This window comes from Aquarana catesbeiana, linkage group LG12, assembly GCF_042186555.1.
Source record: "Aquarana catesbeiana isolate 2022-GZ linkage group LG12, ASM4218655v1, whole genome shotgun sequence".
Taxonomy (NCBI): Eukaryota; Metazoa; Chordata; class Amphibia; order Anura; family Ranidae; genus Aquarana; species Aquarana catesbeiana.
In genome coordinates this window covers 157,129,276-157,156,360 of record NC_133335.1, presented here as the reverse complement: position 1 = coordinate 157,156,360, position 27,085 = coordinate 157,129,276, and the positions used below count along the sequence as shown (strand labels likewise).

The window sequence follows — 27,085 nt, the reverse complement described above, 5'->3', positions numbered from 1 at the left end:
GATACAGCGCTATACCCAGTGACACTTATAGTGCCGTTCATTGATGCAGCTTCTGCTCCCAATTTAATAAATGTGTGGGTGCGAATTCATATCCCCAAACTCATACTGACTGCGCTTGGAGCCGCGCACCCTCACGGAAGTCAGAGAGCAGAGACTGCCTGCACAAGAATGTTTGGAACACCATAGCATCCCTGTTTGGGTGAAAACAGTCCTCCTTGGATGTACACTTTAGTACACCCCATGTAAACAAGGCCACACTTGAATTTCAGTAGAAATTATAGAAGATATAAAAAATCATAGATGCTTTTTATCCTACTGGTCCTATGATTTCAGAAAATGTATGGTTTTGGGGTCTTTTAAAAACTCAGAAAGCTGTAAGGGAAAATGATAACCTCCAGATTTTGAGAGTAAGTTGCTTATTTACAGTTTTGTGTAACTTTGATTTTCACGATTTTGCAATAAGGCATAATCTAGAATTATTTATTAACGCAATACAGTTTTAAGTTTTATACTTGGTAGGGATTTAGCAGGAATTTTGTATGTTTTTTATTTATTTATTTTTTTGTGTGTTTGTCCACTAATAATTAATGTATTTTTAGCGAAAAATATTTTCTGTAAACAAAAAAATCCCATGTACATAAGTATTCATGGCCTTTGCTCAATACTTTGTTGAAGCACCTTTGGCACTGATTACAGCCTTTTGAGCATGATGCTACAAGTTTGGCACACCTATTTTTGGGCAGTTTCTCTGATTCTTCTTTGCAGGATCTCTCAAGCTCCATTAGGTTGGATGGGGAGGGTCAGTGCACAGCCATTTTCAGATCTCTCCAGAGATGTTCAATCAGGTTCAAGCCTGAGCTCTGGCTGGGCCACTCAAGAATATTCACAGAGTTGTTCCATAACCACTCCTGTTACCTAGGCTGTGTGCTTAGGGTCATTTTCCTGTTGGAAGATGAACCTTAGCCCCAGTCTGAGGTCCAGAGTGCTCTGGAGCAGGTTTTCCTCAAAGATGTCTCTGTACATTAAGGCATTCATCTTTCCCTCTATCTTGACTGTCTTCCAGTTCCTGCCACTGAAAAACATCCCCATAGCATGATGCTGCCACCACCATGCTTTACTGTAGGGATGGTATTGGCCAGGTGATGGGTGGTGCCTGGTTTCCTCAAAACATGATGCTTGCCATTCAGGCGTTTAATCTTTGTTTCATCAGACCAGAGAGTTTTGTTTCTTGTGGTCTGAGAGTCCTTCAGGTGCCTTTTGGCAAACTCCAGGCGGGCTGTCATCTGCCTTTTACTGAGGAGTGGCTTCAATTTGACCACTCTACCATACAGGCTTGATTGGTGGAGTGCTGCAGAGATGGTTGTTCTTGTGGAAGGTTCTCCTCTCTCCACAGAGAAACACTGGCGCTCTGTCAGAGTGCCCATCGGATTCTTGGTTACCTCCCTGACTATGGCCCTTCTCCCTCGATCGCTCAGTTTGGCCGGGTGGCCCGTCTGCTGCTATCAATCTATCCAATGAGGACCTGAGACAGCGGCTGGAGCTGCTGAGCTCATTCTCATCGCTGGAAAGATCGGGTTCAGGTAAATAAAAGGGGGGCTCTGGGGGGAAGCTGCACCACAGAAGGTTTTTCACTGAAAAACCACAAGACTTTACAACTCCTTTATGCAGATATCTCCATGGAAGATTTGTTTTCACCCCCTGTTCAGGGAAAACCTGTAATATTTTGGATTTCCTGTCACTTTCTAGTGACAATCACCAGGACAAATTGAGAGAGTGAATTTCCCCAGCGAGACATACACTTCCCTCCATTAAGCTCCCAGAGCTCTCCTCACTGAGCTTTGCACAGTGTAACAGATTCCTGCCCACTGCTTTTGTAAATCTCAGACAATCTGTATAAATCCTGAACTTTGAACTGACGTAAAGAAAAGATGACTGCAGATAAACAGGTACAACTTACAGTGCCTTTTAAATGTTCCACATTTTGTCATGTTACAACCAAAAACGTAAATGTATTTTATTGGGATTTTATATGATAGACCAACACAAAGTGGCACTTAATTGTGATGTGGAAGCAAAATGATAAAGGGTTTGCAAACCTGGAAGACTGCTGCTATCACTGTAGTAGTGGCGACCTCTGCAGTTATTTGTAGCTCAAACAGGCATCAGTCAGGTATGAGGTATGAATGCTTACATTGGTCCACGCTGCACCAGTGTAACTATCTAATAATATTCATACCTAAACTTCAACTTTAACCCCCTTACAACCCATTTCTTTGTGCAAATGGGTGTGACATAAGAAAGGTGTAGTTACCCTTTAACCCCTCAGTACGCAGTGTGTATGCTTAAACCTCCCAGCACATAAGCACATTCATCTCTCCTTATGCGAATTATAGTCCCATTCTTCCAATACACAGCACATGTGCATTTAGATCTGTGCTCTTTCTCTAGTGTATGTGGGCTTTGTCCTCACATTTATTGAGTCTATCACAGCATTCTCAATCAGTCTCCTATCCACTAGTGGTAATCTCTGCTCCACTACCCAATTCCTTACTTTAACAACAAAGCCCTGCTCCATCTTCCACATTCCCAGCACTACTTCCACTGACCCTGGACTCCCGGATACAGGCCCTTCTAATAACCTTTTTATACTTTGGTTTCCTCATTTCAACGTCCATTGTCCTCAACTCGTCTGACACACACCTCTTGTTTCACTCTCCTCCCTACCACCTTTGTAGTCCACTGTGCTGCTAACACAACTCTTATTTTAAATACAGTGTGAAGTGAAACTTTTAGCAACAATACCAGTATCTAGGCACCAACAAACTCAGACTTAGCCCAGGTTCACACTGACAGTGGGAATGAAATAGTTTTACTCCTGCATGTCGGTCCCAACTTCAGGGGCCATTTCAGAGACGTCTGTGCGGGTTTCTGCATAGATGTCTATTTAAATCGCACCCCAAGTCACCAAAAGTAGTACAGAAACTACTTTTGGGGTTCAGCGCCGCAAATGTGGTGTTGCACCAATTCAGACAGTGCAATTGCCGCCGGTTTGACATGACAAATCGCATACTAAATCGCTGCAATGTAAACCATGGCTTAAAGATTACAAATGTCTGTAATTAGAGAAAGTATAACGAACAAAGGAAAAGCACACCAAGTTCAGGAATATGTTGTTATAAAGAGAAATAATTCATGGTATGATAAAAGTTCTGCTGCAGTGCGTTTATCATACCAGGACTTATTTCTCTTTATAGCTTCATATTTCTGAACTTGGTGTGCTTTTTCTTTTGTTCATTATAAGTCAAACATTTAGCAGAGGTATTCCTACTACTGCTAAATGTGACGGTTTAGCTCAGTGGAACTACACTGTATCTAAACGCCACAAACCAAAAACACTATTTAATTAATTTTCAGTATTCAGAGACATACAACTTTTCAGAACAAGCTTTTGGGGTCTGTCTCCTTCATCAAGGTTCAAGCAATACTGATTCAAAAAAGTTTTAGCAGAATGTTTAAAAAAAAAAAAAAAAAAAAAACACTAAATTTCTGAGGAAATGAAAAAAAACAAAAAAAGAGAAACGGTACTCTATTGTTTCTATCACAAGTGCAAATACAGCAACAATCAACTCAAGCCGTATTCAGTCAAATTCACCCATCCCTCCATGTGTCCATGCTTTATTTTGCTGAGATATCACTTTGAAAAGCACCCCCTAGCACTTCTATCTGTGGCCATCTTGAGTAAGGGAAGATGATTCGTGTAGCATTTACTTCCTGGAATCCATCCACCCTAGGCCTAGGAATACAGATAGGAAACTGCTTAGCTGAGAAAACTCCTACCCTCCTGGAGACTCCGTAGAATGTAAACAAAAGAGCCACCAGTAAACACTATAAGAAAAAAAAAATATATATACATACAAACCCCCCCCCCCAAATCCATAACAGACCCTGAGGGTCAAATATGGATTTTGAAAGGGGAGTGGGAATCTCGCTCCAAAAATCAATAAATGGCATTAGGCCACATGCCCTCAACGGGGGGTGCTGAGGGTGGAGTACCTGGCAAAGCACCGTGTCCCCATGTTGATTAGGACAAGGGCTTCTAACCTTTTTTTTTTTTTTTTTTTTTTATGAGACTCGGCTGATCACAGATCGGAGTAAGGGGTCGATCCCGACCCCTTACCATGTAATCAGCTGTCAGCCAATGACAGCTGATCATGTGACGTAAACAGAGCCGGTAATCAGCTTTTTAGGATAAAGGCTTTATATGAATAAATAAAATCTGATTGTTTTAATCACCCCTGCCACTGTTGAGTGGTTTTTCCTCATCCATGTAAATTTATACGTTCTGCTTGAGAGCTTGAGCTTGTGAAAAGCAACAGACTTGCTGGCTGGACCACCAGATGAAAATAGAAGAAAGAAAGCCTAAAAAAGGAAACCAATACAGCCATCACATCTAAGAATTGGTACTCTGCAATATAATAAATGGTTACATTTGGATTTATGGAAAATAATTTATGATTTGTCTTTGGATATGCAAAATTGTGCTAAATGTGGCAGTGGAGGGAGGGTGCAAACAAGTGGAGCTGCCCCTTTTGGTTGGAGCTCCACTTTAAGGAGTATCATAAATGTTTAATTCAGGAGCGTGCAACCTTTTGAAGAGTGCAAGCCACGTAAGTGATTTGGTAACCTGTTGCAGGCCACAATGAAATTTAAATGGTTTTGAATTTTGATCTTTTTTTTCTTTCTTTTCCCTGGAATGTAACTGAAACATACTGAAGTCGGACACAGCTAGGCATCTAGCATTTTCAGAAGGAAGCCTGCAATAGCAGCCCTCATACATCGCTCATGGCACAATCACTTTAGGTTTGGACTGTGATGGCAATTCCAGAATCTTCAGCTTGTTTTTTTGGCTCATGGTGGCTTTAAAGCTCCATCACTTGTGTGACTTGATGTCCAAAGTCACATGACAAGTTGCAACACATTTTTTTTTTTTAATATCAGTGACTTTGAAAAGGTGCCTGCACTACTTTGATTCAGAGAGTGTAAAGTCGCATCAAAGTTGCACTGTAAATTGTTTGACTTGAGTTGTGCTAGTGTGAATGGCGGCTTAATGGGCTTAGGATCAGTGTCTTGTTGAAGCCATCCTGTTTTCAGCTTAGTGTTGTGGCTTACTGTTACACATTGGCATCCAGAATCGGCTGATATTTAGTGGTATCAATCTTCTCATGTACATGTTTCCACTGGCTGCCATACATCCCCCAAATCATAATGGGTTCACCCCAAATTTAACAAGAGGCTTAGTGTATTTTTTTTCTTTCTCTCCAAACATGCCTTTGGTGATTGTGGCCAAATAGTTTGATTTCTGTTTCCTCGGTACACAGCACTTTAATTTAAAAGTACACTCCATGATGCATTAATGAAGACAGAGTAGCATTTGGGGATCTACTTGTCTACAAGTGGTTTTACAAACCTCAGATGTTGATGTTGTGTTATGATTATGTTTATGCAATCCAAGAGCCAGCCAAACCTTCCTACAGGTCCTTTTGTAGTCTTGTGGTGGGTTTGCCTTTGTGGCCAGCATAGAAACCCTTTTCTAGGAAATTTTCTTGGTCTTTCATATCTTGCCTTGCTTTCCAGAGTTCCCCCTAGGCCGCAATCACACTTCATGTAGCGGGAACGCGGAGTCTACTAGCTGCATTTGGGGTGCCGTTAGGAAATAATAGCACCAAAATGCACGTTGTGCATTTTGCTGCAATATTAGTGCAAAATGAAATCACGTCCAGAAACGCACAATTCTGCCTGCAATTCCAGATACACAAAGTGTAAACTGGGACCTATAGCTGAATTTGAGGTAAAAAAGGCAAATTGATGTATTCCATCAATACATCATGAAGTGTTCTTTTTAAATGCAGTGTATGTACATGGTGATAGGGGGAGAGAACAGCGTTACAGAGAGACTAGCAAGTGAAAAGACCTATATAAATTTAATTCTGTGCATACCCAAAAATATATTATGTGTAAATGTGTGAGTGCTGCTACTTGGGAATGTAAATACTAATTCAAACAATATATATACACAAATGAGTGTGCAATCACAAATTATACCAAAAAATAACAAAGAAAAAAATGATCGACATAAACTTTCAATAAGTATCCACTATAGTGATTAATTATGACACCAAAAACTATCTGTCAAGTTAAATCGTTCAGGAGAGGTTGTAAAAACATCCCATGTACATTAAGCCTAAGTGTTACTTCACCGTAACAGAATTAAATCCGGCCTACTGTGTTGTGTAGCAGAGCTAAGTACATTTTAGAACTCAGTTGACACAAATATACATCTTTAAACTGCTTTGGTATATTCATGTAATCTGTGTATTTAACTGTTTGTCTGCAGTTCATCTTTAACTGCCATTTTTGATGACTAAGGAGTGCTAGAAGCCTTTTGCAATCTTTTTTTTTATAGGCTTACCCTGCTTTCAAAGCAGCAATTAACTTCATTTTTAGATCCTCACTCATTTGCATAGATGAGCCTATAGTTGTTGAGTAACAACTCAGTTTTGTAGTATCAAAAATGTAAGTTCTTTAGTTGTCAACAACCCTTAATAGATATTTAAAGTGTTTGTTAACCTAAAAAAAAAGATCCTGTTCCTTTAAAGCATGTTATACAGCACAATGCTTATGCTGTGTCATTTTGGCCCTCTCTATCACCTGAAATATCTGTCTGATCCTGCCTGGTTCTGCCCTCCCCCCTGTAAACTGACCACAGTATATCATGGCTGCTGAGCCCTAACAATGTGGTCAGTTTAGGTGCCTCCATCATCCGTGCTCTCCTCTGTGCTCTCCTCCGTCCTGTCCCCTTCCCTTCCCTGGCTGTCAGTTGTGTGTGCCCGCCCCCTCCCCTCCTGCTGCTGAAATTACTGTTTCATTTTTACACCATCCTCTCTGTTTATTAATGTAATCTGCTCCTGTGTCTGTGCCTTTAAAAAAATGCAGCTATACACTTGTTTTCAGAGCGCCGATTGGCGCTCACATGACCCACCACCTCTCTCCTTCTCCCCTCCTGACTGACAGCCCCACCCGCTGGAGCTGTCACGTCGAGAGGAGAGAGCTCTGAAAACAGGTACATAGCTGCATTTTTTTTTTAAAGGCACAAACACAGGAGCAAATTACTTTAATAAACAGAGAGGATGGTGTAAAGTTTACTTAGTAGGTTAACAACCACTTTAATTTTTAAAACTGGACAAGTAAAAGGTGGCCAAACTTTAGCATATGCCGAAATGACCATTTTCTTTGCTCCTTTGTTTTAAATTTTGTGGAATAAAATGTATGCACTAACCTTTTAGCAAATGTGTTGTTTTTAAGGCCTCATGCACATTGGACGTTATAAAAATGCCTGTAGCGTTCTCTGTAAAAAGCTGTAGAATTCGTTTTGCAGCATTTTTTCAGTAGCATTTTTTTAGCAAAACTATACTCCCACAAAAGCTTATGGCTCAAAAATGCTGATTAACGCAGAATAGCCACATTTTTTTAGCATTTTTAAGCTTTTATCAGGGTTAGGACTCTTGCACACGATACTCCTGTTTCAACATTTACTTTTTTCAGCCGTTTTTTGTATGTATTTTCGCGCATATGCGTTCGCATAATTTTTACGCAAAATTTGTGCACACATGCCAAAACTTAATCTTGCGTTTTTGTTCTCCACGATATGTAAATGGACTCAATTGCGCGTATTTGCGTGCATGAGCCGTAAATTACTGACCAAAAAGGCTTTTTACATTTTTTTTTCTTTCTCTGAAGAATGCACGGCTCTTGTTTATGTGCCTGTGTGCATAGGCACGTTACAATTAATGTATTTTAGCTCAGTAAAAAAAAAAGCTGTACTGAGCTTTTTCAAGCTGCAGTGTGCAAGAGGCCTTAGAGCGTTTCTACAGCTGCTCTTTTAAAACTCCTTAAAACCCACTAGTTCTGGGTTTTTTCCAGTTAGAAAACGCCCTTGCCAAAAAACGCTGATAAAAGCCTACAGTGCCTTGAAAAAGTATTCATACCCCTTTCACATTTTCCACATTTTGTCATGTTACAACCAAAAACGTAAATTTACTTTATGAGGATTTTGTGTGATAGACCAATACAAAGTGGCACATAATTGTGAAGTGGAAGGAAAATGATAAATGGTTTACAAAATGTTTTACAAATAAATATCTGAAAAGCGCAGCGTGCATTTGTATTCTGTCCCCCTGAGTCAATACTTTGTAGAACCACCTTTCACTGCAATTACAGCTGCAAGTCTTTTTGGGATGTTTCTACCAGCTTTGCATATCTAAAGAGTGAAATGTTTGCCCATTTTTCTTTGCAAAATGGCTCAAGCTCTGTCAGATTGGATGGAGAGCGTCTGTGAACAGCAATTTCCAAAACGTCTTTCAGGACAGCACCCGAGAGATCATGGCTTCTCCTCCCACAGGAAACACCTCATCAATTAAGTCTTTAATTGGAGTCCTCCACGTTGCCTCGTCAGTTTTTTGTGTTCTCACCTGTTAGGTTTTTTTTTGGCTAGGAGAGTGAGCCTCCCACTTGCCTCCCAGATGGATGGTCCTGTGGGCTCCCTCTCCCTCTTCCGTGCTCGGGGATAGCCTGTACGTCTGGGGGTGCTGCTCCCAATTTTTGGCCAGACAGGCGGCCGTCCTCCGTTCCCTGCTGGCTGCATTGGAGGAACGAACGTTGGCGGCCGCCATGTTTCTGGTGGCAGAGGAGCGCCTCAGCCACGTCCTGTAATGGGAGGAGGCAGCACTTCCGGGTCGGCGCGCGCGTCATTTCCGAACGCAAAGCGCAGAGGGAGAGGGCAGGGTCACCTGGTGCCTTATTTCCGGTTCCAGGTCAGCGCAGCGGCGTTTTCGAATCTGGAACCGTTCGTTTCACCACTCGCCTGCAGACAGCTATGGATAGCGATGCAGCGGATAAGGGGGCGAGCCAAGGCGCCAGCAAGGCTAAGGTAAGGGACTGTGTCCTCTATTACCCTGGCCGTTTTCTCCTGTGGGGGGGGTTACTCACCAAGGAACTCTCCCTGCATGACCGCATGTGTGCTGGTTTAGGAGATTCAAAAGGCCGTTCTTTTCCAGTCCATTCGGTTATCACTGATATGATTAAAAAAGAGTGGCTGGAACCTGAGAAAAAGCCTTTCTTTTCCCGGGCTCACAAGAAGAGATTTTCATTTGAGGAAAATCCAGATTCTATATGCTACAAGGTTCCAAAATTGGACTCTGCCTTTTCTCAGGTCTCTAAGTCTACGGACCTTGCCTTTGAGGACATGGGCACTCTGAAGGAGCCCATGGATAAAAGAATGGACCTGCTTCTTAAAAGAACTTGGCAATCAGTGATGAACAATCTGAAACCGGCGATGGCAACAACCTGTGTTGCAAGGAACTTAGATCACTAGGTTAACCAGTTGAAGGCCCATGTCACAGCAGATTCCTCAAAACATGAGATTCTAGACTCCTTTTCAACCCTGTCTGCAGCAATATCATATATTGCGGATGCGTCTGCGGAATCTATCCGCATGTCAGCGAGGTCAGCAGCTTTAACTAATTCTGCCACAAGGGCCTTATGGCTGAAGACGTGGCCAGGGGATGCTGCATCTAAAATCGACTGTGTGGTATTCCTTTTGCAGGTGATCTGCTATTCGGTTCGGAGCTAGAGTCCATTCTTGACTGTACGGCAGTAAACCCGTAAGCGTTTTTTTCGGCCCCAAAAAGGTCAGCAGGAAGGAAAAACGCAGGGCAAGAAGTCATGGTCTTCTCAGAAGCCCAAAGGTAGGGGTGGAGTGCTCTTCAATCCTCCTGCGACCTCCGGAAAACCACAATGACTCCCTTAAGGTCGGGGGAAGACTCCAGGAGTTTCTTCCTCAGTGGAGAGCCATTTCTTCAAATCAGTTCATTGTAAATATGCTAGGGGTACCCAGGGGTATGTGATAGAATTCACAGAAGAACCTGCAAAAAGATTCTTGGTGACAAACGTCCCAAGGGATGCAGTCAAGGCTTTCGCCATAAAGTCCCTAATTCAGGAACTGAAAACTCAGAAAGTCATTGTTCCGGTCCCGGCAGGGGAGTTATTCCAGGGGTTCTACTCACATGTTTTTCTCGTTCAGAAATCTTCAGGAAAGTTCCGTCTTATCCTGAATCTCAAAATGCTGAACAAATCAGTAGAGTACAGAAGGTTTCGGATGGATTCCATATTTTCAGTAAGAAACCTCCTGTATCAAGGGTGCTACATGGCATCAATAGATTTACAAGATGCCTACCTCCACATTCCTGTTGCCGCCAGGTTGCAGAAATATCTGAGGTTAGCACTGAAAGAAGGGAAGAAGGTGGTACATCTGCAATTCAGAGCACTCCCGTTTGGTCTGTCATCATCCCCAAGGTTCACAAAAATAATGGCCGAAGCACTGGCGCCTCTGCTTCTAGAAGGTATCTCAGTTATTCCTTATCTGGACGACCTGCTGTTTTTTGCTCAGACCAGAGAAGGTCTTCAAGAAAACTTGCTCAGAACCCGTGTTCACCTAGAATCCATAGGGTGGATTTTAAACCTTCAAAAATCAAATCTGATTCCCTCACAGGAAGTGTTATTCCTGGGTTTCCGTATCAACTCTTTGGAACAAAAAATCTTTCTTCCAGAGGAAAAACAGGAAAAATTGGTACAAGTGGTGTCACTGCTACAGTCCAATCAATTTCTGTCCATCAGGAAGGTCATGTCAGCATTGGGAACCCTGACCTCTTCCATACCGGCCGTCCAGTGGGCAAAGCTCCATTTCAGACCTCTGCAAAGTTTCCTGTTAAAAACCTGGAATCACCAGCAGGATTCACTAGATTCACTAGTGAAGATCCCTACTTCAGTGAAAAGGAGTCTTTGGTGGTGGAAGAACCAGACAAGATATTCAGAGGGTCTGTTATGGTCCTTCCCAACCCAGGTGAGGTTGACAACCGATGCCAGTTCCTGGGGTTGGGGGGCTCATATGAACGGTCGGTGGGCCCAGGGCTCGTGGGCCACAAAAGATGCACTGAGGTCCTCCAATTGGAGGGAACTAAAAGCTATAGCGATAGCCTTGCTGACCTTTGCGAAAGAAGTCCAGGGACAGCATACTCAATTCCTGTCAGACAACGCCACGGCGGTGGCCTACATAAACAGACAGGGGGGAACCAGAAGCAAAGTTCTGCAAATCCTAGCAAAAGGCATTCTAAGTTGGGCAGAGCTCCATACTCTATCCTTATCCGCGGTCCATTTAAAAGGGACCCTAAACAGAGTAGCAGACTTCCTAAGCAGGAACCAGGTATTAGAAGCGGAGTGGCAATTGAATCCAGAAGCCTTCCATTTGATAGTGCAGAAATGGGGGCGCCCAAGAGTGGATCTCTTTGCGACCCAGGAAAACTCGCAAGTATCTCGTTTCTTCTCCCTGAACAGGAACGAGGCATCACTGGGAGTGGATGCTCTGGCGCACAATTGGAAATTTCACCTCTGTTACGCATTCCCCCCGTTTCAGCTTATCCCTCGGGTCATAGTAAAAATCAGGAAGGAGGAGACAACAGTGATCCTCATCACTCCCTTCTGGCCCAAAAGGCCTTGGTTTTCATCCCTTCTTCAGATGCAACTAAAACTGTTCTGGCACCTTCCGTTAAGGAAAGACCTTCTGTTACAAGGTCCTCTGCTTCACCAGGAAGTAGAAAAACTAAAACTCACGGCCTGGCTACTAAGGAACAGCTCTTGAAGAGAAAAGGTTTCTCGGATAGATTGGTGGCTACCCTCCTATCCAGTAGAAAGAAGGTTACAAGAACAATATATTCCAAAGTTTGGAAAGTCTTCAACTCCTGGTGCACAGCATCTGACAGATCACCAAAACAAACTTCTTCTGTTCTTGAGTTCCTGCAAGAATGAGCGGACAAGGGCCTAGCGGTCAGCACCCTCAAAGTTCAAGTTGCTGCGCAGAACCCTTAGTAATTAGATTCTTCAAAGCTCTCACCCGGTCTAGACCAGTGGTGATCAAAAGCTGTCCAGCATGGGACTTATCGGTTGTTCTTCAGGCCCTGACCAAGGAACCTTTTGAACCCATTAATTTAGCCTCCCTGAAATTAGTTAGTTTGAAAACAGTTTTTTTAGTGGCGTTTACAACAGCTCGAAGAGTCAGTGAGCTGCAAGCCTTATCAATCAGGGAGCCTTTCTTTTCCATTTTTTCAGACCGAATTGTTCTGAAGACGGATCCTAATTTTTTGCCGAAGGTTGCTTCGGTCCGGAATCGAACTCAGGAGATAATACTTCCTACCTTTTGTTCTAACCCATCGGGTAAGAAGGAAGAAGAATTCCATACCCTGGATGTTAAAAGAGCAGTCTTGAGTTACTTGGAAAGCACTAAAGACTTTAGATGTTCAGATGCTCTATTTGTTTTATTTTCCGGTAATAAAAAAGGAAGACAAGCTTCTAGAGGAACCATTGCCAGATGGTTGAGAATGGCTATCTCAGAAGCCTATTCCCTTACAGGTCAAGAGAGTCCGGGGAACGTCCGGGCTCATTCTACAAGAGCTTCGGCGGTGAGTTGGGCAGAAAAAGCTGGTGCCACCCCCGAACAAATCTGTAAGGCAGCTACTTGGACAAGTCTGACAACCTTTGCCCGTCATTATAGGTTAGACCTCATGACGGCTGGGGACCAGGCTTTTGGAAGAAAAGTCTTACAGGCTGTTGTCCCACTCTAAATGGAGTAAGTCTTGATTATCCTCTCGGGTGCTGTCCTAAAAGACGTTTTGGAAAATTGCAAGTTAGACTTACCAATAACTTGTTTTCCAATAGGCTTTCAGGACAACAGTAACACGCCCTTTTTTTATGCTGATGCTGTAATACTATGATATAACTGTCGCTTATGTGTTGCAGCTGGGGCTGGAGTTCTTTACAAACAACTGACGAGGCAACGTGGAGGACTCCAATTAAAGACTTAATTGAGGTGTTTCCTGTGGGAGGAGGAGCCATGATCTCTCGGGTGCTGTCCTGAAAGCCTATTGGAAAACAAGTTACCGGTAAGTCTAACTTGCAATTTTTCAAGTCTTGCCACAGATTTTCAATTGGATTTAAGTCTGGAGTTTGACTGTGCTATTCTAACACTTGACTATGCTTTGATCTAAACCATTCCATTATAGCTCTGGCTGTATGTTTAGGGTTGTTGTCCTGCTGGAAGGTGAGTCTCAAGTCTTTTGCAGACTCCAACAGGTTTTCTTCTAAGATTGCCCTGTATTTGGCTCCATCCATATTCCCATCAACTCTGACCAGCTTCCCTTTCCCTGCTGAGGAAAAGCATCCCCACAACATGATTCTGACACCACCATGTTTCACGTTGGGGATGCTGTGTTCAGGGTGATGTGCAGTGTTAGATTTCCGCCACACATAGCGTTTTGCTTTTAGGCCAAAAAGTTACATTTTGGTCTCATCTGACTAGAGCACGTTCTTCCACGTTTGCTGTGTCCCCCACATGGCTTTTCGCAAACTGCAAATGGGACTTCTTATGGCTTTCTTTCAACAATGGCTTTCTTCTTGACACTCATCCATAAAGGCCAGAATTGTGGAGTGCACAACTAATAGTTGTCCTGTGGACAGATTCTCCCACCTGAGCTGCCGATCTCTGCAGCTCCTCCAGAGTTATCATGGTCCTCTTGGCTGCTTCTCTGATTAATGTTCCCCTTGCCCAGCCTGTCAGTTTAGGTGGACTGCCATGTCTTGGTAGGTTTTCAGTTGTGCCATACTCTTTCCATTTTCAGATGATGATGGATTGAACAGTGCTCCATGAGATGTTCAAAGCTTGGGATGTTTTTTTATAACCCAACCCTTCTTTAAACCTTTCTACAACTTTATCCCTGACCTGTCTGGTGTGTTCCTTGGCCTTCATGATGCTGTTTGTTCAGTAAGGTTCTCTAACAAACCTGAGGGCTTCACAGAACAGCTGTATTTATACTGAGATTAAATTACACACAGGTGGACTGTTTACTAATTTGAGATTTCTGAAGGCAATTGGTTCCCCTAGATTTTAATTAGGGGTATCATAATAAAGGGGCTGAATAAAAATACACACCACACTTTTCAGATATTTATTTGTAAAAAAAAAAAATTGAAAATCATTTATCCTTTTATTTCCACTTCACAATTATGTGCCACTTTGTGTTGGTCTACCACATAAAATCCCAATAAAATACATTTACGTTTTTGGTTGTAACATGACAAGGTGTGGAAAATTTCAAGGGGTGTGAATACTTTTTCAAGGTACTGTATGTGTGCATGGACACATAGGATAACATGCTGGGGAGTTTACTGGCTGCAGAAAAAACTGCCTGAAGCCAAAAACAGCATCTGTAAACAGTAAATACCCAGTGTGCATGAGGCCTTATACACAGTTTCCTGTAATGCCACCTTTTAAAATTGAGACTGCTAACAAACTGAAGATACTGGGTTGCGTGAGAGTATTTGTAACTGCATAGGATCTGAAATGATGTTCCATTTAATTGTCTTTTTCTTGTTATTGTCACCACTTTATGCTGGCAACGTCCATATTTTGTTTGCAGTAATTATGTCTTGGGTACACACTGTTCCTAGGCCGTACTGACCTCAGCAAATTGATGTAGTGTGATGAGGATGACTGAAATCTGATTTATCTGAACCTTTTGACTTCAGCCTGCCATTAAAGGAAGCTGCAAATTGGCATAAAGTGCACATATTCAAAAAGCTAAAAGCTCTAGCTGAGAACCGCACATACTCGTATATGATTATAACTCATACACATGGGTTTATTTAACTTGACAAGATCCAAATCTACACCCTAGAGACCTTGCGCTCCTCCACCTTCCGTTTGAGGATGCCCCACAGGGGCCCAATCTCCGAAGGGAGGTGATCATGCCATGCTTCAGTATGTCACAGTACATGTTGGCATTCATGGTCCCCCCAATGAATTGTAGCTCCCCAGTGCCGGTAGCACTCATGCAGCCCCAGACCATGACACTCCCACCACCATGCTTGACTGTAGGTAAGACACACTTTTTTTTACTCCTCACCTGGTTGCCGCCACACATGCTTGAAACCATCTGAACAAAATACGTTTATCTTGGTCTCATCAGACCACCGGTCGTGGTTCCAGTAATCCATGTCCTTAGTCTGCTTGTCTTCAGCAAACTGTTTGCAGGCTTTCTTGTGCATCATCTTAAGAAGAGGCTTCCTTCTGGGATGACAGCCATGCAGACCGATTTGATGCAGTGCGTACGGTCTGAGCACTGACAGGCTGACCCCCCACCCCTTCAACCTCTGCAGCAATGCTGGCAGCACTCATATATGTCTCTTTCCCAAAGACAACCTCTGGATATGATGCTGAGCACGTGCACCCAACTTCTTTGGTCGACAATGGCAAGGCCTGCTCTGAGTGGAACCTTTCCTGTATAGTCCACTGTATAGTCTTGGCTACCATGCTGCAGCTCAGTTTCAGGGTCTTGGCAATCTTCTTATATCCTAGGCCATCTTTATGTAAAGCAACATTTTTTTTTTTCAGATCCTCAGAGTTCTTTGCCATGAGGTGCCATGTTGAACTTCCAGTGACCAGTATGAGAGAGCGAGAGTCACATGACACCGGGGAGGGAAAATGGCTACAGTAATTGGCCAAATTTGGACATTTTCACTTAGGGGTGCACTCACTTTTGTTGCCAGTGTTTAGACATTAATGGCTGTGTATTTTGAAGGGACAGCAATTTTACACTGTTATACAAGCTGTACACTCACTACTTTACATTGTAGCAAAGTGTCATTTCTTCAGTGTTGTTACATGAAAAGATATAATAAAATATTTACAAACGTGAGGGGTGTACTCACTTTTGTGAGATACTGTATTATGAGGCAAGAGTTTAATAACCTAAATACAGCTTTCCTACCCACACTGTTTCTGGGCTACCTTTTATGACCAAACGCCAAGGCAGCCCAGATCACACAGTTATTAGCTGGGAAAATTCTGGTTATTTCATTAAAGAGGAAGTAAACTCTGGTGGGTTTTACTTCCTCTTTATTTCCCTGCAAAGGTAAAGCATAATGGGCTACAATGCATGGCATAGTAGCCCATTATGTGTCACTTACCTGAAACTGAAACCCGCAATGTCTCTGTTGTCCCCACGAGCGGGGAGCGTCCGTCTTCACCCCTCTTTCTTCCGGGGCCGCGAACTCCAACTCAGTGACTGGCCGGAGTCGCGTGATGTCACTCCCACGGAGTCGGCAGTCATGGCATGACCCCTGTTGGAAACGGCACGCTGTGCCCTTTCTAAAGGGCGCGTGCGCCGACGACGTTGGCGCATGTGCTGTAGTCATTGGCGCTTGGTTTTTTAGTATATATCTCCTAAACTGTAGAGGTTTAGGGGATTTCAAGCACCTACAGGTAAGCCTTAATATAGGCTTACCAGTAGGTAAAAGTGGTTGTACAGGGTGTACAACCACTTTAATTAGATGCAGCAGAAAGTCTTTATTTTTTTAGTTTTTTTTATACTCAAAGCGATAATAAGATTCTGAAACTCTGACTCATACCTTGCTGAATTTTAAAGGCTAACCTATGGGAACATGTTACACGTTCCACATGATTTTAGGGTGTAACGTGTAACATGTTCCCAGTGCTGCAGCCTCTGCCCAACACCCCCCCCCCCCCCCCCGTTGTGGCACCAGTACGGGGAGAAGTTCCCCGTACTACCTGTCATTGTGTGTCTGAATGAACTACAAGCCCCGACATCTCAGCTGTGGAGCTCTGTGGTAGTCTGTCAGGGAGTATCAGCTTACCCAATACACTGACAGCGTTGAGGAGACCTGCATGGCATCAGAGGTCTGCTAATTTCTGGTGCAATGCTTTACAGGCTCCTACTTCAAAAAATTTGTTTTTGAAAAAAAAAAGTGAACTTCTCCTTTAGGCCCCTTTCACACGGGTGCCTCTGAGGAAAGCGGGACTGTGTCCGTGTCCACTCTGCATAGCTGAGAGATCCCCCACTGAGTAAGCGGACTCCGCTTCAGCGTCCAATCCGATCTGCTGGACGGGTGGGGAATAGGACTGTTTGTTGTTTTTGGCGGACAGGATCAGATTGGATGGCGGCGGGTGTCAGCGGAGACTGGAGGGTCCGATCAGGACCACCTGAAAAACTGACAAGTAGACCTGATCGAACAGCTCGTGGGAAAGGGGCCAAAAGAAGTAGGATTGGGAACTGATCTTCTGTCTCGGGGCTGTCAGATGAGTGCTACCTGGTTTAATACTGATTGGACAATTTAGAAAATCTGTCCAAAGTCATTTTTGCTGAGCCCATCTCCATGATAAATCAGTGCGGTAACTCTCTCATGCTTTATTTTCCCTCCTCCTTTGACATTAGTGCAAATGTTTACAAAAGTTGAACGTTCTTGGTAGTGTCGGTTTTGGTTCCAGCCAGAGAGCAATCAGATTGTGCCTGCACAAACCACCACTTTTTCATGACCAATGAGTTTGAAAATAAGTGACACATTTTTTAGCAGGGACTTCATTATGTGCATCTTTTTTTAATTTGGCATTAACACCAATCACACTAGAGACTTTAGTGATTTGCATTGCTTGGTCTCCACTCAAATAACTGCATGTAGTATTGGATATTCTCTGTGCTGACACAGGGACACATCATTGGGAATGTGTCACACACACAGTGACTGTACATGCATTCTAGTTTCAAATTTTGCTGGTGGTGTGAAAAAAAGAATTCTTGCTGATCTTAGATTCAGAGCTGTGAAACTCCGTTATGATTTTATCAGTTAAACATGCTTATTCATTTATATATATATTTTTTGCTCAATATGACTAATTCTGAAAATCTTCTCAGTATCCTCTTACAGTTCACATTTTATGTGGTTATTTCAGTTGAAGGCCAACAGCCGGTGTTGTACCGTTAGTACAAAGCTACAGTTGTCTTCATTACAAGCTTTAATAACACGACACAGACAAGTGGGCAAAGAGGGGTCTTATTCACACCAGTGGCTGTGTTAGAATGCAGTCGCTGGTGTGCGGTAGGATGGCAGCGCTGTCCAAATGCCAATCTCAGGAAGCTTGCACTTTGTCTTTTATTTATTTTCAACTAACTCTATTTTAATGTCACACTGACATTTCATTAAAGTGATTGTAAAGTCTCATTTGTTATTTTTATTTAAAAAAAAAAACATGTTATACTTACCTGCTCTTTGTAATTGTTTTGCACAGAGCAGCCCCGATCCTCTTCTTCTCGGGTCCCTCTTTGGTGCTCCTGGCCCCTTCCTCCTGTCGAGTGCCCTCACAGCAAGCAGTTTACTATAGAGGCACACAAGCCAAGTCACAGCTTCCTGTGTCCATTTAGACACGGAGCTGCGGCCCAGCCATGCGCCCTCTCTCTCCTGATTTACTGACTTTGACAGAAGCGGGAGCCAATGGCGCCACTGCTGTGTCTCAGCCAATCAGAAGGGACGGTTGAGACACTTGTGGACATCGCTGGACAGAGATGGGGCTCAGGTAAGTGTTAGAAGGGCTGAGGGGGGCTGCTGCACACAGAAGGCTTTTTTATCTTAAAGCATAGAATGTATTAAGATAAAAGTCAGAAGATAAAAAAATCTTCTGACTTTACAACCACTTTAAGTTCTGTTGGCTGCAGTGTGATGCAAGGCGGTGGATTGTGTAGCGCTGTGCTGGAAAAAAGTAGTGCATGCAGTAATTTTTTTTTTTCAGAGCACACCACTGCAAGACAGTTGTGTGAACCAGCTGTGTAGGAGACCAGGCATTTTGCAGCAGGACTGTGCTGTAATAGCTGCCCAGTGCAGTCCTACCAGACCTGGTGTGAACAGGCCCTTAATGCATAGAAACCAATTTCTTGAAAATATTTGCTTAGACACAACCCAGATGTACTCCTAGGTTTCCTCTTCCCCTCTGTGAATGAGTGATGTGGGCGGAGAAGGTCCCCCACCGCCTGCCACATCTGGGAGCCAGGGAGGTGCAGGGGCTGGTGGATTTGTAATACATGTTAAACCCTGAAAATGGGTGTAACATTACATGTTGCAAAAGGTGAACTTATCCTTTAAATTTATCCTTATCCTTTAATTTTTACTTACCTTTCAGAGTTTATTCCTCCATGTAACATCATCACTGAGCTTTAAACCTTTTTGCAGGGATAGCTGCCTAGAAGAAGACGTAAGCCCAAGTGCTCAATGTCAGTTTTTATTGATGTGGACACACTCCCTAGAACAGAGTAGACAATTTTTTTTCCCAATGGGTCACATGAGAAACTGGGACTGCTGTGGAGGGCCGAACTTAAAGTGGTTCTAAGCCTAAACATTTTTTACCTTAATACATTCCTTGCATTTGGCTGGGCTCACATATATGTGAATTGAATGTGTTTTTAACTGCATCCAATTCACATAACATGTGAATGTGACAGGCTTTCAATAGACCCGGTTCACACATGTGCAGGGCGGCCGCGGTGAAGTTTTGAAAAGGGTCCTGTGCGCTTTTGGGTCCAGTTCAGGTGCGAATTCAGGTAAAAAATTGCACCTGAACCTGTGCAATTGAGGTGCAACACTCTGGACTGCAGCCACATATGTGTAAACGCAGCCTCGAGGTAAAAAAATGTTTAGCCATCAGTTTTGTAATTTGCCCAAGTCTACCATAAAACTATTTTCAAGAACCCTTTCCCTATGGTAGTGTAGGGAAGTTAAGACAGTGGCATTGGTTTGCTGACAAAGAAACCAATGTATGCATGGTGGAGTGAGTAGGGCAGGGAGAGGAGGACTTCTGTAGTCCTGCAGGGGCTGACATCATCTCCTGGGATTTCACTGCAGCAAAAGTACTGCATTGTCATTAAACAACTGAAGTTACTGATTTAATCACTGTAAACTGAACAGTAGGTATCTGCTGGTCATTTTCACTTTCTGAATTGTTCTGTCTTTAAACAGACAGGGTAGGTCAAATGTCAGGTTGCAATTGAGAATGAACAATAGAAAATCTGATATAACTATAGCACTATAATGTGGCTTGAACTTTCTGAGATTGGACATTCTCCCAATGCTGCTTAAAGTTGAACTATACCCACCTTAGCTCCAGCGATGCAATGCCCTGGAGCTCCCCACTGGCTGCTGACATCTTTGAGCGTCCTCCTTCCGGGTATTGAACGGCAGCCACTTTTATTGGCTGGCTGGGGATGGCTTCACTTCCACGCATGCGCGGAAGTTCTGTCTACTTTGGCATGGCCGAATTTCTACAGTGCATGGCTCACTGTTCAGGGGTGGACAGGCAGGTAGGTAATTTTAATGCAGAAGAGACAAAGCATGTCTCTCCTGCATTTAAAATCCTGCCTGTTCACCCATTTTTATTTCTTACTTAAAGTTCCTCTATTTAAGTCATACTTGCATCATTTTAGGAAAGCAGAAATATAGACTACCAACATTTTGTACGTGTATCCACATGTACGTATGTGTGTAAGAATCTTATCATACTTGCAAAAGTGTGCACAGGACAAATCAGGTTGGAGTTATAGGCAGAGGAGACACCAATGGGGAGCATACTGCAAATGCTTATGTTTTATAAATGTATAAGAAGTAAAGAATGTTTAAGTGTGCAACAACATATTCATTTAAAACTAAAATTTGTATATAGAGGTTTTAAATGAAAGTCTGAGTGTTATTCTATTGATTTTTCTTAGTAGTTACACATTGTTGGTTTATAAATGTTGTAAGATTTGTGAGCAGGGCCAGTTGGATAGTGGGTTGAAGAATGTTGTCATTAGTCCAGATGTGTGCAGAGTTCTTATAAGTACATAGCAGCAAATGACTGAAGTGACCATGTCGCTAAAGTTTTTCCAGGCTTATGCATGCCTGTGAACAAAGTGAGGGAATGCTTACCTCTTCTGCCAGTGCCACCCCTGCTGCCAAAAACGTTCTGAACCCAAAAAATTGTCCCCCAACAATTGAGAAGCCAACACTTTGGGAGTGTCGAATTCCTGCAGCTCTTTTTAGGACTGGAGCAGTGTTTAGTGGTGGCAGTAGCTGGGAAGGTATTAATCCCAACACCTACCAGCGTGCATTGCCTGGCAAACTTTTCTGTAGTGTCACTGTCACTTTAAACTAAGAGGAACTTCAGGTGAAGAAATAAAGGTCAATTTTAGAAGCATATACATTTACAATTTTTTCAGCCAATGTATAATTCTTAGCAAGCAGTATTGTGATTTCCTCAAGACTCACTTATTTCCTGGTTCTGCAGTGTTGCTTCCTATGTCATCTTCCCTCCCAGCCTCCTCACTAGGGAATAAATCTGCATCATCACTGGTTTAAAGATCCAGGAAGTAATAAAGCTGGACCAGAAAGTAATAGGGTGGTCTACCTGGCTGGATCTGTAAATCACAAGAGTAGATGAAAAGAATTTACAGCACATTTGTCAGGTAAAATAGAAATCATATTTGTATTTCAACTGCGTTCCTAGATGCCTTTCAAGAGTTCCCCATTTAATTATTATGTTATTGGTATTATATAGGATTTTTATAGTTTACAAAATGGAGGGAGACTATAATGATACAATACAATTCAGTACAAGAGGGCCTTGCTCGTTAGAGCTTACAATATAAAAGGAATGAGTAATGAGGCTTACCAGTGAGAGGCTGGTGCAAATTTTCTGCAGACTGTTCGCTAAAGGGTTAATGCACCTACTACTTTGGCAACTGGCTAGTGATAGTTTAGCTAGCTCTGGTTACTGTCCGCTCAGATATTAAAGTGGTTCTAAAGTCTAAACTTTTTTTGCCTTGATGCATTTCAATGTACCATTACCTGATGGACCTACCCCTTCCTCCCTAAACACTTACCTGGCTTCTCCAGCGATCCAGCACTCTCCTCACTCCCTGGTCTCAGCCATAAGCTGTTGCTGCTGTCAGTCAAACCCTAGAGAGGAGGAGGGGGGTGGGCATGGCCGAGCCGCACTGCTGCGTGTGTGTCTATGAACAGCCTGTCTCAGGAGCATGCCCGCAGAGGTGCCCCCTCAGCACACCTTTGCCAGAGGAGGAGCGAGTTCATACACTTCAAACTGTTCACAAAGTGTTTAATGAACTCTGGGGGGCCCTCTCGCTGCTGGCTTGGGTACTGGGACTTTAAGTGACACTAAAAGTTATTGCAAACAATGTATTTAAAAAAAAAAAGAAAAATAAACAGGTTTATACTTGCCTTCCCTGGACCTCCCCTTCTCGGGTCCCCCACCAATGCTGCTGGCTCCTCCTCTTCTTGGTGTGTCCCCTATAAGAAGCCACTTCCTATAATGGCACACCTGTGGGCTGACTCTTGAGCTGCCCTGCCTGTGTCTATAGAAGAAGACAGTGAGGCTCAGCCCTACACCTTGCTCCCTCGTCACAAGATTTGACTGATAGCAACAGGTGGTGAGGGCGGGCGGGCGGCATACTGCTGCCTAAACATTTTTTACCTTTAATGCAAGGAATGAATTAAGGTAAAAAATGTTTAGGCTTTAGAACCACCTAAACTCTGGTTTATAAAATAAATTCTGATCAAGTATATACTTCACTCCTATTTCTCTTGGCCTCCTCCAGATCTCCAAATTCTTTTTTTTTTGCCGCTATAATCAGTCTGAGGTTTGAGGTTTCTCAACGTTTTTGCCTTCGGGGAACTCCTGAAAAAAAATATTTCAGATCTACAGGTCACGAAACACTGGATCTGATCAGCGAGCTGTAGCTATAACAGCAATAAAGAAACAGTATCACATAATAGAATACATATTGTAAAAAAAAAAAAAAAAAAAAAAACACTTGCCTCCTTAATATGAAACTTGGGCTTGTTCTTTTTCTGCACAGATGCTCAATTCTGGGTCGAACTTGAGATAAGCACACACAAATTTCATCTTCAACTGAAATTAAATGGTTTTGTGTCCCAATCAGAGCCCCTTTACAGCAGGTGTCCCAATTAGAGCCCCCTTTACAGCAGGTGTCTCAGTCAGAGCCCCCTTTAACAGCAGGTATCCCAGTCAGAGCCCCCTTTAACAGCAGGTATCCCAGTCAGAGCCCCCTTTAACAGCAGGTATCCCAATCAGAGCCCCCTTTACAGCAGGTGTCCCAATCAGAGCCCCCTTTACAGCAGGTATCCCAATCAGAGCCCCCTTTACAGCAGGTATCCCAGTCAGAGCCCCCTTTAACAGCAGGTATCCCAGTCAGAGCCCCCTTTAACAGTAGGTGTCCCAGTCAGAGCCCCCTTTAACAGTAGGTGTCCCAGTCAGAGCCCCCTTTAACAGTAGGTGTCCCAGTCAGAGCCCCCTGTACAGCAGGTATCCCCGTCAGAGCCCCCTTTAACAGCAGGTGTCCCAGTCAGAGCCCCCTTTAACAGCAGGTGTCCCAGTCAGAGCCCCCTTTAACAGCAGGTATCCCAGTCAGAGCCCCCTTTACAGCAGGTATCCCAGTCAGAGCCCCCTTTAACAGTAGGTGTCCCAGTCAGAGCCCCCTTTAACAGTAGGTGTCCCAGTCAGAGCCCCCTTTAACAGTAGGTGTCCCAGTCAGAGCCCCCTTTAACAGGAGGTGTCCCAGTCAAAGCCCCCTTTAACAGGAGGTGTCCCAGTCAGAGCCCCCTTTAACAGCAGGTGTCCCAGTCAGAGCCCCCTTTAACAGCAGGTGTCCCAGTCAGAGCCCCCTTTAACAGCAGGTGTCCCAGTCAGAGCCCCCTTTAACAGCAGGTATCCCAGTCAGAGCCCCCTTTACAGCAGGTATCCCAGTCAGAGCCCCCTTTAACAGTAGGTGTCCCAGTCAGAGCCCCCTTTAACAGTAGGTGTCCCAGTCAGAGCCCCCTTTAACAGTAGGTGTCCCAGTCAGAGCCCCCTTTAACAGTAGGTGTCCCAGTCAGAGCCCCCTTTAACAGGAGGTGTCCCAGTCAAAGCCCCCTTTAACAGTAGGTGTCCCAGTCAGAGCCCCCTTTAACAGGAGGTGTCCCAGTCAGAGCCCCCTTTAACAGGAGGTGTCCCAGTCAGAGCCCCCTTTAACAGCAGGTGTCCCAGTCAGAGCCCCCTTTAACAGCAGGTGTCCCAGTCAGAGCCCCCTTTAACAGCAGGTGTCCCAGTCAGAGCCCCCTTTAACAGCAGGTGTCCCAGTCAGAGCCCCCTTTAACAGCAGGTGTCCCAGTCATAGCGCATTAAGGACAAGATTGGTGGTATACATCTGCCATAATGTAGATGGTTGAGAAACGCCGTGTTAGAGTTTGGCTACATTTGTTATCCATGGTCCTACTGTATGTAGGAATGTAGCCAGCCACTCTCTGGTTGGTTCCCAAGATGGACTAGTTACTATGGGATTGGTAGTGTACATAGGGCAATGCACATGACTGCAACAAAAGTGCACTGCTTGTTGCAAACAAACAGAATTAAGAGGGAAAGAGGAAGCTCATAGAGGACATTACAAAGAGGTAGAAAAACGCAGTAACCATTTCATAAAAAATAAATTACATGGCCATGAGTGGATTTCTTAATATTCTTCTTAGCATTTCATCAGTTTAAAGAAGAACTCACAGGAAGTGTTAAAAACAAGATATTAACATTTGTGAACTGCAAGTGTCAGCCTTACCTGACGTCAGGAGTGTGTGCTGTCTCTATACAGCCAAAAGCGCATGACCTTTATATATTGAAGGAGGACATTAACTGATCAATGTATGCAGAGATTTGAGGTATATCTGCTTCATGTATTTAGGTACCAGTGCTTATTATTACCAGGGTGGATTTGATTTAAATCAAGTCGATTTAAATCACTGGTAAAAAGGCTTGATTTAGATCAACTTGGTTAAATAGAAAACTATCTTTAGATAGATTTTTACTCCAAAAGCATTTTAATAAAATAAATTTGATAAAAATCTGATTAAAATAAAAAAATCGAAGAAAAATCTGTTGGTTTTTTTTTGTTTTGTTTTTAAAAAAAAAATATCGATTTTTTTTTTTTTTTTTTTTTTTTATCCACCCTGATTATTACACATTAGGTTTGACAGGTCAATATCATGTTCAACTTTTTGAGCCCTTCTGCAAAATATTAAAGCATCTCATGATGATTAAGTTTGGTTGAATGTCCTTCAAACCAATGAGATGCTTGGCATTGTAAGCAGTGGACTATGGACTTGATGCAAGGCAGATATTACAGGGTTCCTTGAATGATTCTTGAACTAATGTTTTAGCATAGTTAACTACTTATAAAATTAATCAGAAGTCCATCTCCAAAACAAGGTTTAAGAGGTTCATGATATATCCAGATCTGGTCTGTTAATCATAGCAAATGACAGCCAAGAAATTCATTCACATTTACATTACATACTTCCCCAATTTACCTGTACACCAGTTCAAATTTTATCTTTGACCAAGTCAAAATCTTACCTTGGGAAAACTTTTTGAAATGCTGATAAAATGTTAGGTTCCCCTGCATGCAAATATGTAGCAAATTAGACCGATTACTTGGTTTCACCCTCAAAAAATATTTTGAAGGTGCATTTTTATCAGTTTTAGGCCCCTTTCACACGGACGGACCGTCCATTTGTTTTTTCTTCCATCCGTCAACGGATGACAATGCATTCTTTTGGGAAAACAGATGACCATCCATTAACCTCCTCAAAGTCTGATCAGTTAAGATCGGTTTTGAACAAATAATTCAAAGTTCATACTTTGACAACAAAAAAAATGTGAAAAAAACTTTATTTTAAAAGGGTTATGCAAAATAATAAAACTAAAACTGTTCTGAACATATCATCTGCTTTTGTGTCTTTTTATGCTATCAAAACACAATGAAATAACCAAATTAATTAATTTAAATTTGCACTGCATTTTTTATATATATTGGTACTGTACTGGAATTTCTCCTGATGGAGATAGAAGGTAGTCAGCAAATTGTTCACGCATGGCAATGTAGGATGGGAGAAGCAATGCTTTCTGGGTAATTTCCTCAAAGGCACAGAAACTGCTAAAAACGGATGAAAAAATGGATGTAAACGTGTACATTAACAGATGATAACTGATATTAACGGAACGAAAGACGGATGAAAACTGAGATTAACGGAACAGAAGACAGATAAAGACAGATGAAGACGGATGAAGCAACGGATAAGAACTGATACGTTTTTAACGTGGCTAAACTGATGGTGCCCATGTGAAAGGGTATATTTATGGCACCTCTTGGAATGTCCTATTGTGTTAAGTTGTCTGGTGTGGTGTATATTCCTTTGTGGCTGCTTTGAAAAGGTTTACTCTATTCATATCACAAAATTGCATGCTGTCACATTAACCAAATACCTCTTTTTCCCCTAGCTCACACTTCTGCAGCTCTCTGAGCAGTGTATTGTATGGGCTCGGCAGCTCTCTCATTTGAATGGGCTGCTGTACCTCCTGAGAACACAGTGAAAAGGGCCCTGCTCCATCTTTGAAATAGCAGCAAGCATGGAAAGCACAAGTGCAGTGTGGTTCCCAGTGTGGGAAGCAGCTGCTGTGATTTCCAGTGTATTAACCCTGATGGTACCTGCACACATCTCCTGCAGTTTTCTGTGCAGGTGGTTGCAGCTGCAGGAACAGGTGTGCAGCAGGAACCAATCCAGTGTAACTTTATTTTATTCATTTTTTTTGTTTGTTTTAAATAGAGAAGAGGAGGATTAGAACACCTGTCAGTTTGTATTGCTGTCTTTGCCCCCCGTTAGGGAGTTTCACCCTCTCTATTTGTCCTGTTTACCTGTAATGTCGAAAGTGAAGAAAATCCCAAATTTTGGGTTGATACCAGAACAGTAACAGGGGGAATCTTCCAATGGGCCAATGGGGACAGTAGTTCTGGTGACACACTGGAATTCCCTCAATTTATTGGAATTTCCTTTCACTTCCTGTGTTGGCTATAAGTCAGGAAGTAAAGAGAAATATCTCCTATGGGACACAGATAGGGAAAAATCTGAGAGAGGTTATAACCCCTTGCTCTATTCAAAATGAAAAACAAATTGCCTTTAGTTACACTTTATCTGTAATGTTGTTTGCTTATGGTGCCTTACAGTGTTTTTTAGAAGGTATTTTACAGTCTTCATATGTTTA

General features: G+C 42.9%; 1 protein-coding gene across 3 annotated transcripts in view; it reads left to right on the top strand.

Moving 5' to 3' along the window:
* Positions 1 to 27,085, top strand: part of LOC141113182 (signal transducer and activator of transcription 5B) — a 579,035-nt gene that overhangs the window by 212,086 nt on the left and 339,864 nt on the right. The window contains exon 1 of one of the 3 annotated variants that reach the window (XM_073606119.1): positions 13,029 to 13,049. The exons of the other annotated variants lie outside the window; for them this stretch is intronic. The gene's annotated coding sequence lies outside the window, so the exon portion shown is untranslated. Of the gene's footprint in view, positions 1 to 13,028; positions 13,050 to 27,085 lie in introns of those variants that run through there. 3 annotated transcript variants of the gene reach the window in all.